The sequence below is a fragment of the Xenopus laevis genome, chromosome 5S (genome assembly GCF_017654675.1).
Source record: "Xenopus laevis strain J_2021 chromosome 5S, Xenopus_laevis_v10.1, whole genome shotgun sequence".
NCBI classification, from domain to species: domain Eukaryota; kingdom Metazoa; phylum Chordata; class Amphibia; order Anura; family Pipidae; genus Xenopus; species Xenopus laevis.
The window spans coordinates 102,569,429-102,580,318 of record NC_054380.1 but is presented as its reverse complement, the minus strand read 5'-3'; the positions used below and the strand labels follow the sequence as shown (position 1 = coordinate 102,580,318).

Here is a 10,890-nt window from a genome sequence, read left to right as displayed (position 1 = left end):
CCCCAGAATAAACCCTACAAGCGCACATCCCACAGGCAGAGTATGGCACACACAGGGAGCATAAGGCAGGCAGAGTATGGCACACACAAGAGGCATAGGGCAGGCAGAATATAGCACACACAGGGAGCATAAGGCAGGTAGAAAACAGCAGGAGACAGGGAAACCTATAAGTATCCCTCTAAGATGAACTGTTCATACTGTGCCTCTCTAGCAGTTTGTCTGAGGTGTGAATATGTGAACAATGTAGGCATTTTTGTTATAATTCGATATGCGGTGACTTATCGGCCATGGTAGGTGTAACTACAACAGATAGTTGAACCTTATTTTCCATGACAGGTACCTGGACTAGATTTACTTACTATATATTGCTGTTTGGGTTGTTGATACATGCCGTATAGGTATCTTAAGGCAGTTGTACCTGCCTCTCTGTATTTATGAGTGTGTCACATGACAGTTGTATTTTGCCTGCAGAATGGGTAGCAGATTCTCTGCCTTTCTCCTTCTGTAGTAATCTGTATCATGTACACTTCATGCTGCTATAATAAAATGGCAGAAGAGGCTTGTGCTCTTGCAGTAAGTCCTTGCAACAACAAATACTGCACAGCATAGAGGTGAGGATGCCAAATGAGCAGATTTTTTCCAATCTGACTGCACATTGGCCATCTTATTTTCTAGCATCCATGCCAATGATTGTATCACAATATGGGCTCATGCAGAACCATCAGGTAAGAACTGCATCTGTGGGCATTGCATAGCTTACACATGTCCCTTGATGAAGACATCCTCTTTACCTGTGTGTGATCTGCAGCTGTGGATTAAGCCAGGACAGATTTCTGTTTGCTATCGGATTGCTGAATGTGCTTGATATTCCCATGTAATTGGTAAAGTGGTTGTTCACCTTCCAAACACTTTTTTCACTTCAGTTGTGTTTACCATAAACAAAGACTTTTTTTTAAATTGCTTTCCATCTTTGAGTTTTTGCTATTTTCCCAAAATTTAAGTTTAAAGTTTAATGTTCTTGTCTCTGGTGTTTCAGACCGGCAGCTCAGTGATCCAGGAGCAGATTCTGAACTGTTCCGATTTGCCACATTTAGTTGATACGATCAGTTGATACATTTCTCAGCAGTATCTGTGGAATATTAGCAACTATTGTATCAATTTGAACAGCTGCTTTTAATGAAACTCTGGGATTCTGCTCAGCAGGACCATAGATAACAAATGTATCAACTAAATGTATCAATTTGAAACTGCTAAACGAGTCAGCGACCCCCCCCCCTCCAGCTGCTTTAGAAGTTGAAAAATTTAATTTTACACTTCAATATTAGAAAAACTGAATCTGAAACCAAGTGAACTGAAAAAAGAGTTTGAAGGTGAACAACTGCTTTTATATAGGGTACAATTATAACCTGCCAATACTGTAAATCAGTGCTGTCCAAGTTATTACATGTAGTAGGGCCACCGCCGACCCACAGGCCTCCAGTTGGACAGCCCTGCTCGAAATTATCATTGTCACTGTTAGCCCTATGGATACCTCTTGTCACACTTGCTTGTTTATCTGGAAGGTGAGCCCGTCTGCTTATATTTGCTGGCAACTTTACTTCTCCTTTTCCTAAATTTAGCAAAGGAAAGACACAATTTTAGATCTTCAGAGAAGGAAATACACTGTAATTTCCTTGATACCGCTATAAATAAAATGTCTGGTTTGTCATTATGAGAGTATATTGAAGCGAACACATAGTTATGGATTCTGTGTATATGATTTAAACGCTAGTAAAAAAAGATATTTTTTTAGGCTTTCATAATAACTAAAAATAATTCTGAGAGAAATGTAGCTGTGGTAGAAAAGGGAAAGCTCATTTTACATAGCCAAAGTTGACTATATACACATATCTCTTTTTTGGCCGGGTCAACAAACAAGCAACCTTCGCCAATTGTGGCAGGGCACGTTATAAAAAATGCAATTAAAGCTTTAATTTTGCACTGCTTTTTTACGCTGTTTTTAAAATATGCTTGATTGTCTAGATTTCATCTGGATTTCTTTCCTTCTTAATGTACAGAACATATCCATGTCGGAGATTGCTATTCCTTGCTATAGTAGCATGTTGTATAGGCCCAGTGCCAGAGGAAGATTGGGAGTGTGAAACATTTTAAAATGCCCTTTTCAGGCAATTTAGGTAACTGTATATATTTTATAAACTAGCACAATTATCAGTATAAAAAAAGTAAATTGCAATCATATATTAATAAATGTATTTTAGTAATGTCCTAACCAGGAGTGCCCCTACTTTACTAATGAGAGGTCTACTTTTAGTGATGTCCCATTATGATCTACATCCATTAAACCATTGTTAGCATTCTGCTCCATGGAAAATATTACTTAAATATTATATTGATTTATGAGAGATTTATATTGCTATATTTAACAAACATAAATTTCCTATATAACCTTAACATAATAAATATCTGAATGAAAAGCATGAAACAGGAGGGTGATTTAGTCAAGCTGTTTGTTGACAATGTCTTGAGATCTACTGATCACCAGTTAAAGGTCTACTGGCAGATCCTGATCTACCTTTTGGGCATCCTATCCTAATGGGATTTATTTTACCTGTCATCTCATCTGTGGTGCACTTTGGCCAGGGTGGAGATTGGCCAAAGTTTACAAGGAATGGAAAAAGTGATCTCATGCCTCAGAGCAATAATGATTGTACATTTGAATGACTACACTAACCGAAAGTAATGAATCCAAGGATTACATCTGAAGTGCAAGACAGATTTATGGGATTTTGTGGAAGTAAAGACGTTACCGGTAGAAATGACAAACACCAATTCCAGAAACCGAAATGCATTTCATCATTCACAATCGGTGAGTTTTATTAAACATCAGATGTCTTTAAAATCTGCTGAACATCTCTCCAGAACCAGAACTGTGCCTTTAAATACAATCAGTTAGGTTTGCTGTTTGTGTTGTTTGGTGCACCTTTTGGAAGTCTGGACAATGTACTTTGGGAGAGGGCATGAGGGGTATACCAAGTGTGGGTTCCACTTTACATTTTGCTTATTCTGCAGAGATATATTACAATTCTACTGTTATTGCGTGTGGTATCTTACAACCTGCTTATTAATTACTTAAAAAGATTTGTAGCAAATTTATATTCGGTAGAATATGCAGTGAATCAGTGAGGGTATAGACCAGTGATTTTCAGGGTCCACTTAAAGGAGAAGGAAAGGCTAAAATTAAGTAAGCTTTATCAGAAAGGTCTATATAACCAGTTAACCCTTAAAGTAGTGCTGATCTGAGTCCTCTGTCAAAAGAAACACAGCATTTCTTTACTTCTATTGTGTACACATGGACTTCTGTATCAGACTTCCTGTTTTCAGCATAAACCTCTAGGGCTAGGTCTTGAGCATGCTCAGTTTCCTCCTGTCTCCCCCTCCCTTTTCCCTCCTCCCCTCCCTGCTGTAATCTGAGCCCAGAGCTATTAGTGATCAGGGAGTCTCAGGCAGGAGTGATGTCACCCAAAGCAAATATGGCAGCTCTCAAACAGAGAGAGCTTCTAGAGCTGTTTACTCGGGTATGGTAAAGCTTTCTGCAGAATAAATATAGTGTTATAGCTTGCACTATTGTGGCTAATCTATTGGCAATAAACTGCTTCAGTATTTCCTTCTCCTTTAATCTACAGTATATACCATGTTTGTAGGTAAATTTTATTAAACTGATGATGTTACGCTAATGAATCTATGGAGCTTTGAGCAGTGAAAATGCCATTTAAAACAAATGCAAAATTGCACTTTTTGTCCTGGGCCACTAGTTGAACAACATAATCTTTACATAAGGGACAGTTTTTTTTATTTTCCAAAGAGTTGCTATTACAAAACACCACTTTTAACAACATTATTTTATGTGTGCACTTTTATGGTTTTGTGCTCTGACACTTAATAACAGGAAGAAAGCCACGCAGGAAATTTAATGCTTGCTGAGAAACAATACACAGAATGGGCTGGAACACCTGGAATAATAGTGGGAAGGAATAGTGGATAAAATAACTTATAAACTAATTCTGTGGCATGGAGAGGTTTCAGCGTAATCTCCTAATCATGGACAACATGGTTCACAGAAACTGTTATGAATGCAGGATGCACCTGGTTCTGATGTAATGTCATGACAGGGTATAGCTATTTTATGAAGGAATACAAATTATTTTAAAATATCCTCATATATGTATAATTGTGTATCATTAAAGGGGTTGTTCAGGGTTCAGTTAAGTTAATAAGGACTTTTTTCAATAGTATATTTTATAGTTGTGTTTCTGAAGCAAACATACCTATTTTACCAGTGCAGAGCAACACTACATCACTTATTTTTTGATGTTACTGTTCCTTTAATAATACTTTTCGCAAATTGCCTGCTTGCTGTGATTGTGAATTCCAAAACTAAAAGAAACACGATTTAAATAATTTATTTAGTGTAAGTTAAGTTTATTTAGCTTGACTAAAGGTGGCCATACACGGAGAGATCCGCTCGTTTGGCGATGTCGACATGGTCTGTCGGCAGCTTTTATTGGCCCGTGTATAACCACCTTAACACTATAAAATCAGATGCGGAAATTTTTCATAGGGCGACAGGTCCCCTTTAATTTACTTGATTAAAAACTCTGGAAATCTGCTCAGCAGGGCCAATATATGAAATGTATAAATATATGTATCATTTAGCACAGTGCCCCCCTCCAAGAGCTGTTTTAGAATCCTCTAAGAAGGTAAAAAATTAAACTTTAAACTTCATTACCTGTATTACAAAAATGGTCACAAATAGAAAGTAATTTTCTGGGGAACTGAAATCTTAATTAAAAAGTGGGAGAAAAAAGGTTTGGAAGGTGAACAACCCCCTTTTAACCATGGTTATTGCAGATTCAAGAAAAGCTTGATATAGCTTAAGGTGGTCATACACTGAGAGATCCGCTCGTTTGGCTATGTCGCCAAACGAGCGGATCTCCCCCCGATATGCCCACCTTGAGGTGGGCAATATCGGGCTGATCCGACAGTATATTATATTGTCATTTTTAAAAGACTTTTAGGGGCCCATTTACTTAGCTCGAGTGAAGGAATAGAATAAAAAAAACGTTGAATTTCAAATGTTTTTTTTGGCTACTTAGACCATCTCATTGGCTACTTCGACCTTCGACTACGACTTTGAATCGAACGATTCAAACTAAAAAAAACTTCGACCCCCTACTTTGCCACCTAAAACCTACCGAAGTGCAATGTTAGCCTATGGGGAAGGTCCCCATATGCTTTCTAATATTTTTTTGATTTGAAGGATTTAATCGTTCGATCGAACGATTTTTCGTTCGATCATTCGATCAAACTATTTGCGGTAAATCCTTAATTAACCCTCGATATTCGACCCTATGTAAATCTGCCCCTTATTGTCAGGTTTTACTGTTCCTTTAATGAAACACCCAAGATTCACTGCTTTATTGCTTTTGCTACCCACTGCTATTTGGGAAGGATCTCTGGCATATTGCTAGATTACACCCCATGATTTAAATTGCTGCATGTCCCATAAATTAGAGATTTTGTGCAGTGGGCCATAACCAGTTAGAGCAATTATTTACTACTGACTCCGCTGGATTGATTTATTACAGTTCTTTGTGGTTGCTTCAAATCAAGCACATGTAATTAGTTTGGAAGTTTTTTGAGTTCATCTTCCTATATACACAAATCCGTTATTGAATTACACCCTTAATGCTAATGACAATGCATGGCCAGCAGGTGGTACTGCAGTCTCAGAGTTGTTAGAATGAACTCTGCTCTTCAGTGCTTTCCTCTGTTACTGTACAGAATTTAGATTTAGATTATCATTATTATAATTTTTAACCATTAATTCTGCAGTGACAATATAGTTCACATACTAGCACCAGGGTGATATTTGCTAATGCAGTGCCATTAAGAAGAAAATAAATGAGCCACAGGGTTCCTATTATATTTCTGTCTTGTAGTAAAACCAAACAGAATCATTTTTATATTCTTTGTAATAGTCCTACTCCATACTGGGTAATTTCTCCTGGCTTGTTCTTAGTTTATTACAGAATGGAATAAAGACATGAAGCATATCAATTAGAGGGCAAGAATGAAACCCAGGTTTCCCACTGAATTTAGCATAAGAAATCTACAAATAATGTTGCCCATTGTCTCAGGAAAAATCGGCGACACATGTTATTATAATCTGAGATGCTTGAGGGTGTTTCTTGGGGGGGGGGGTTGTGTGGGTTTTCTTTTTTTCCTGGGGAAAAGCTGTAATCTAAATCTGTATTACTAGCCATGCCCATGAGCCAGCATTATAAATGAGCCAGACACCTGTTCATTTGCCAACACATTAACAGTGATGTTCAGGAGAATGTCTTGCTGACGTTTTCCAACCTATCCGCCTCTACAGAGGCACCGGAGTGCTTTTCCTACTTTCCCTCAGCATCTGGTCAAATGGTGCCACATCAGCTGAAACTCTGTAGGTCTTTACTATTCTGTCCAAGTTAAAGCATTAATAATGAAGGTTATAAGAGTAAGCTATGCATTGGCCTATAAAAGCTTATTGGCACTTGAATTGGGCGCATCAGGGGGCAGGGCCAAAAATCAGGCAGATATCAGTCAGGTTTGAAAACCACATTGGGTCTTAGAAGGCTCACTGTACTAGGATTGTATGAGCCAAATTGGGCCCAGATTTGCTTGTATTCCGAATTTCCCAAACAAGCAGCTCTGGTTGTGTATGGCCACCTTTATGCAATAAACTTATACAATGAGAGCTCCAGTTCACTGTCTCATGGGCCCCACTGTGTAGTGTAGTGTTGGGGTGTCTGTAAAGGGTTTATTCTGAATTTGCTGTACTGTTTTATGCTAGGAGGTTTGCTGTAACATTTTATGCTTGATTTCACAGTATCCGTGTATGCTGTATGTTAAGTTCACTGTTGCTCAGTATTAAATGCCACCAAAAATAGGGTAAGTCTGTGAAGGTTGCACCAGAAATGTAGAGTCGGAAGCAATTTGGGGTATTTGGAGTTGGAGTCAAAAAAATGTATCTACTCCAACTTCTAATAACTTTAAATTGTAATTAAAACTTAAAATTGCTGAGCTTTGGCAGTAATAAATTGCCTTGTTATGTTGTGTATTTCTTAAAAAACAAAGGTACCAAAACCTGAGGAGTCCGAGTTAAAGTATTTATGTACTGACTCCACAGCCCTGGGTTGCATGACTTAGTCTGGTGGCCTAGAGCTTTCATAATAACCTGCTTTTAAATTCCATATCCAATTTTGATGCCACACTTGCTGTTTCTTAACCTTGGATCCTGAAATCCACTCATGAAGAAATTCTTTCATAAAGAGAGCGATATCAGAACTGTTCTCTTTCTTCCTGCACTTGCCCCCGACAGCTGGAAAACTGACCAACTGTTGTCACAACATATTCTGCAGCGATGTACAATAAATACTGTACTTACTGTACATATACTGTTTCTTTTTATCTTGTAGACTTGCAAAATTACTTACAAAAACAATACCAGAATAGAAGGAGCAATTTTACTTTAAATATTCTTAAAGTTTATATTTCCTTAAACAAAATGGTATAGTGACCGTGACCATCGTTGTGTTTTTGGTTCCTAAAGCTGCTGTGTTTAGGAAGTTTATCATTTTAACATAGAACAGACTTGTTATGGGCTATTTGGTGAAGCAAACCATGCACTCATTATGCTTAGATAAGCACACTGTCATGAAATAAATCAGACACTTACTCATAGTCCTCTATCATTTCATGTTTTGATATTAGCGGGCCATTTCTGCAAGTCTAGTTGATAAAATGCTTTCCCAAAATTCCTTCTAGACAAGAAAAATTATAATAGAATCAGACAAGAAAACGCCTGTCACACTTGCTGCCTTACATTTTGAGGGCAATACTAAGCTTAGATTTTAAAAGTGTTTGTTAACGATTATTTGCTCCTATCCTCATTCTTGGCGTTTCCTGTTTGAGCATCCTGCAAAGGAACATTTTTTCCCTGAATAATTTATGCTGAATGCAGACATTGTTCTGCTCATCACACATACTTATTTCTTAATAAGCGAACTATGCATTTGCATTTTAATAACTTCCATAATTACACAGTTGCTTTGCTGTACAGGAGCAACACAGCAGATGCAAAACCTAAAATACCCTGATGTATTCAGAGATCTCTTATAGCTCTAGAGCTGTATTGGTGTTTAACCTATTAACTGCAAAATATGTAGGTTTTACATAGCTGGCAAGAGAGTCCGAGGTATAGACCCTACATTTCTCGGTTACATGGTTAATTTGGGTTAAAAAAAATACGCGTGTGTGTGTGTGTGTGTGTGTGTGTGTGTGTCTATATATGTGTGTGTGTGTGTGTGTGTATATGTATATATCACACACACACAGACCAAACTATACACTAGAAATAAACTATATACAGTATAACTATTAACATATATAACAGTAGATTTTAACATCACTTAAGCATTGAGCGGGACATTCCTGTTTTTGACAGCTCAACCCGCTGTCACAGATTTGTACTGATAAATCCAGAGTTTCTCTTTGATCTGCTGCACTGAACAGCCAGAAACAGATACAAAGTTTCTAACTTAATTGGGTCTTGGCAGACAGCCCAGAATAGATACTTAACATTCTTTTGTAACAGTTTGATAAGATAAGAAGACTCACAGCTTAAAGGGCAATTCACCTTAATTTGCAAAACTGTAATAAATTAAAAAACATTTTTGGCTCTCTTTCTGTTTCCTAAACTTTGGGAGGTATGTTATGCTTCATCAAGAAATCATCCAAGCCACTAAGGGCCTCAGTAGAGTCTGCCATCACAACATGACCCAGCAGGTCATTCCACAGCCTCCCCATCAGAGCTGGACCTACATGTGAGGGTGTCCAAGCCACACCCTCCTCCCCTAATTAGCCCTTTTCCACGCTATTACCCTCGAGACACCCTGACTTGGGCCACCTACATATCCTAGCTGCCCCATTCCCATGACTAGTCCATCCACTTGCAAGCACCTTTTTTCCAGAGAAAACTTCCCAAAAATTGACAGTCTTTCATTGTAGTTTTTCTTCCCTTTTACCAGTTTAGTTGCCTTAGGGCAGGCAGTAAGGACATTGCTCTGATAAGGGTTGTGCGTTCCGCTGCTCCTACCTTGCACTTCATTAAATGCGTTTTGGCTATGTATTGATTTATTTTTGCTCTAAAATAAAGTTTTTTAGAAGCCTGTTTGTGGGATCTGTGAGTGCCTGCCGATTTTCTCCTTTGGTTGGATACCTCCACCTCGAGCTGTAGATCTGGGGCATGAGCATGAGAATACATTTATTGGTTTTACACTAGGATTTTTCTCTTTAAATGTAGACATCTATGTGCCTTGCCATACCAACCCCTTATGAATACATTCAAAAGGAAACACAGAGGCCTGTGGCCAGTTATGTTCTTTTTGCACTTTGCACACTGTGTGGAGCATTGTAAATAAATCCTTTAGTGTTTTAGTTACACCCTTGTAGAATTGTCTCTGTAACATAATCTCAAAGGAGACCATGTTATGGTCACTAAACTAAATGCTCACCCGTGCAAATGCTATAGATGAATTTGGTTTTATTAGTTATTACCAAGTCCAAAAGAGAATCTTTTACTGGCAATAAAAAAGTTATTTCACATATTTACAAACCTGTTTTCTTTTACAAACCTGTTTTCTTTGGACATTTAGAAATCCCATTACTCCAGTCACTGACGGGTGGATAAATGAAGACCCATAATAACAACCTGATCTAGTCGTGAAGCTTGTTCGATTTGTAATAATAGCTTATACTCCTTACTCCTCACTGGGCAGTTTGTAGCCTACACCAATAATAATTTTCTTTTGTAACCATCCAAGATCTCTACCCAATGGGATTCCACACCCTCCCCATTGCTATCCCTGGTAATTTCTTTAGCAATGGCTTTAATTCTTGCTTACAGCAAAGGAATTCCAACGGCACACAGGACTGTGAAAAATCTTCAAAAATTTATTTCAATGCGGAGTGCGATGCAACGTTTCGGGGAGTAGAACCCCTTTGTCAAGCCAAATTATGCTTTACATAACCTCTGCCCTTTTTAAACCCTCTGTTTCTTCTAGGGATTCACCGAATCCACTTTTTTGGATTCGGCCGAACCCCCGAATCCTTCACGAAAGATTTGGCCGAATACCGAACATATGTAAATTAAGGGTGGGAAGGGGAAAACATTTTTTACTTCCTTGTTTTCTGACAAAAAGTTACGCAATTTCCCTCCCCGCCCCTAATTTGCATATGCAGATTAGGATTCGGATTCAGTTCGGCCGGGCAAAAGGATTCGGCCGAATCCGAATCCTGCTGAAAAAGGCCGAATCCTGGATTCGGTGCATCCCTAGTTTCTTCTAAGGGTGTAACCAATTAAATTCAGAGCCCAGTCATTTGTTTCATCCCACCAGGTCTCCGTGCTACTAATGAGGTTATTACTTTTCCCTCAATTATTTACATTACAGATAGAACTGTAGTTACTGTTAGACAGTTTTTAACTGCTTGGGTGCAGGTAGACACAGCAGCTTTTGGCACTGTTATGCAACATTTAGCATTTCATGCCAAAATCTGCCTTGTCTTCAGAATAAGGGGGCAGCAGGGCTCTCCTTGTCTCGATCGTCTGTCTCTAACCTTATACTATATGCAACTTACTCCTCCCCCATAGCCCCTTATTAACGCCACTGTTCAGTCTACACTAGCTTCTCCATAATACTGTAACTCACCCCACCCCAACCGAATTGAAATATTGCTCAAGCCTTTTGGCCATTCTTTACTATAGTGCTCTAGGAACTGAAACCATTC

The 10,890-nt window shown here is 38.4% G+C and overlaps 1 protein-coding gene across 3 annotated transcripts in view; it reads left to right on the top strand.

The window, feature by feature from the left end:
• The window catches only part of schip1.S (schwannomin interacting protein 1 S homeolog), a 212,173-nt gene that overhangs the window by 164,187 nt on the left and 37,096 nt on the right, over nucleotides 1–10,890 (top strand). The window lies entirely within an intron of this gene.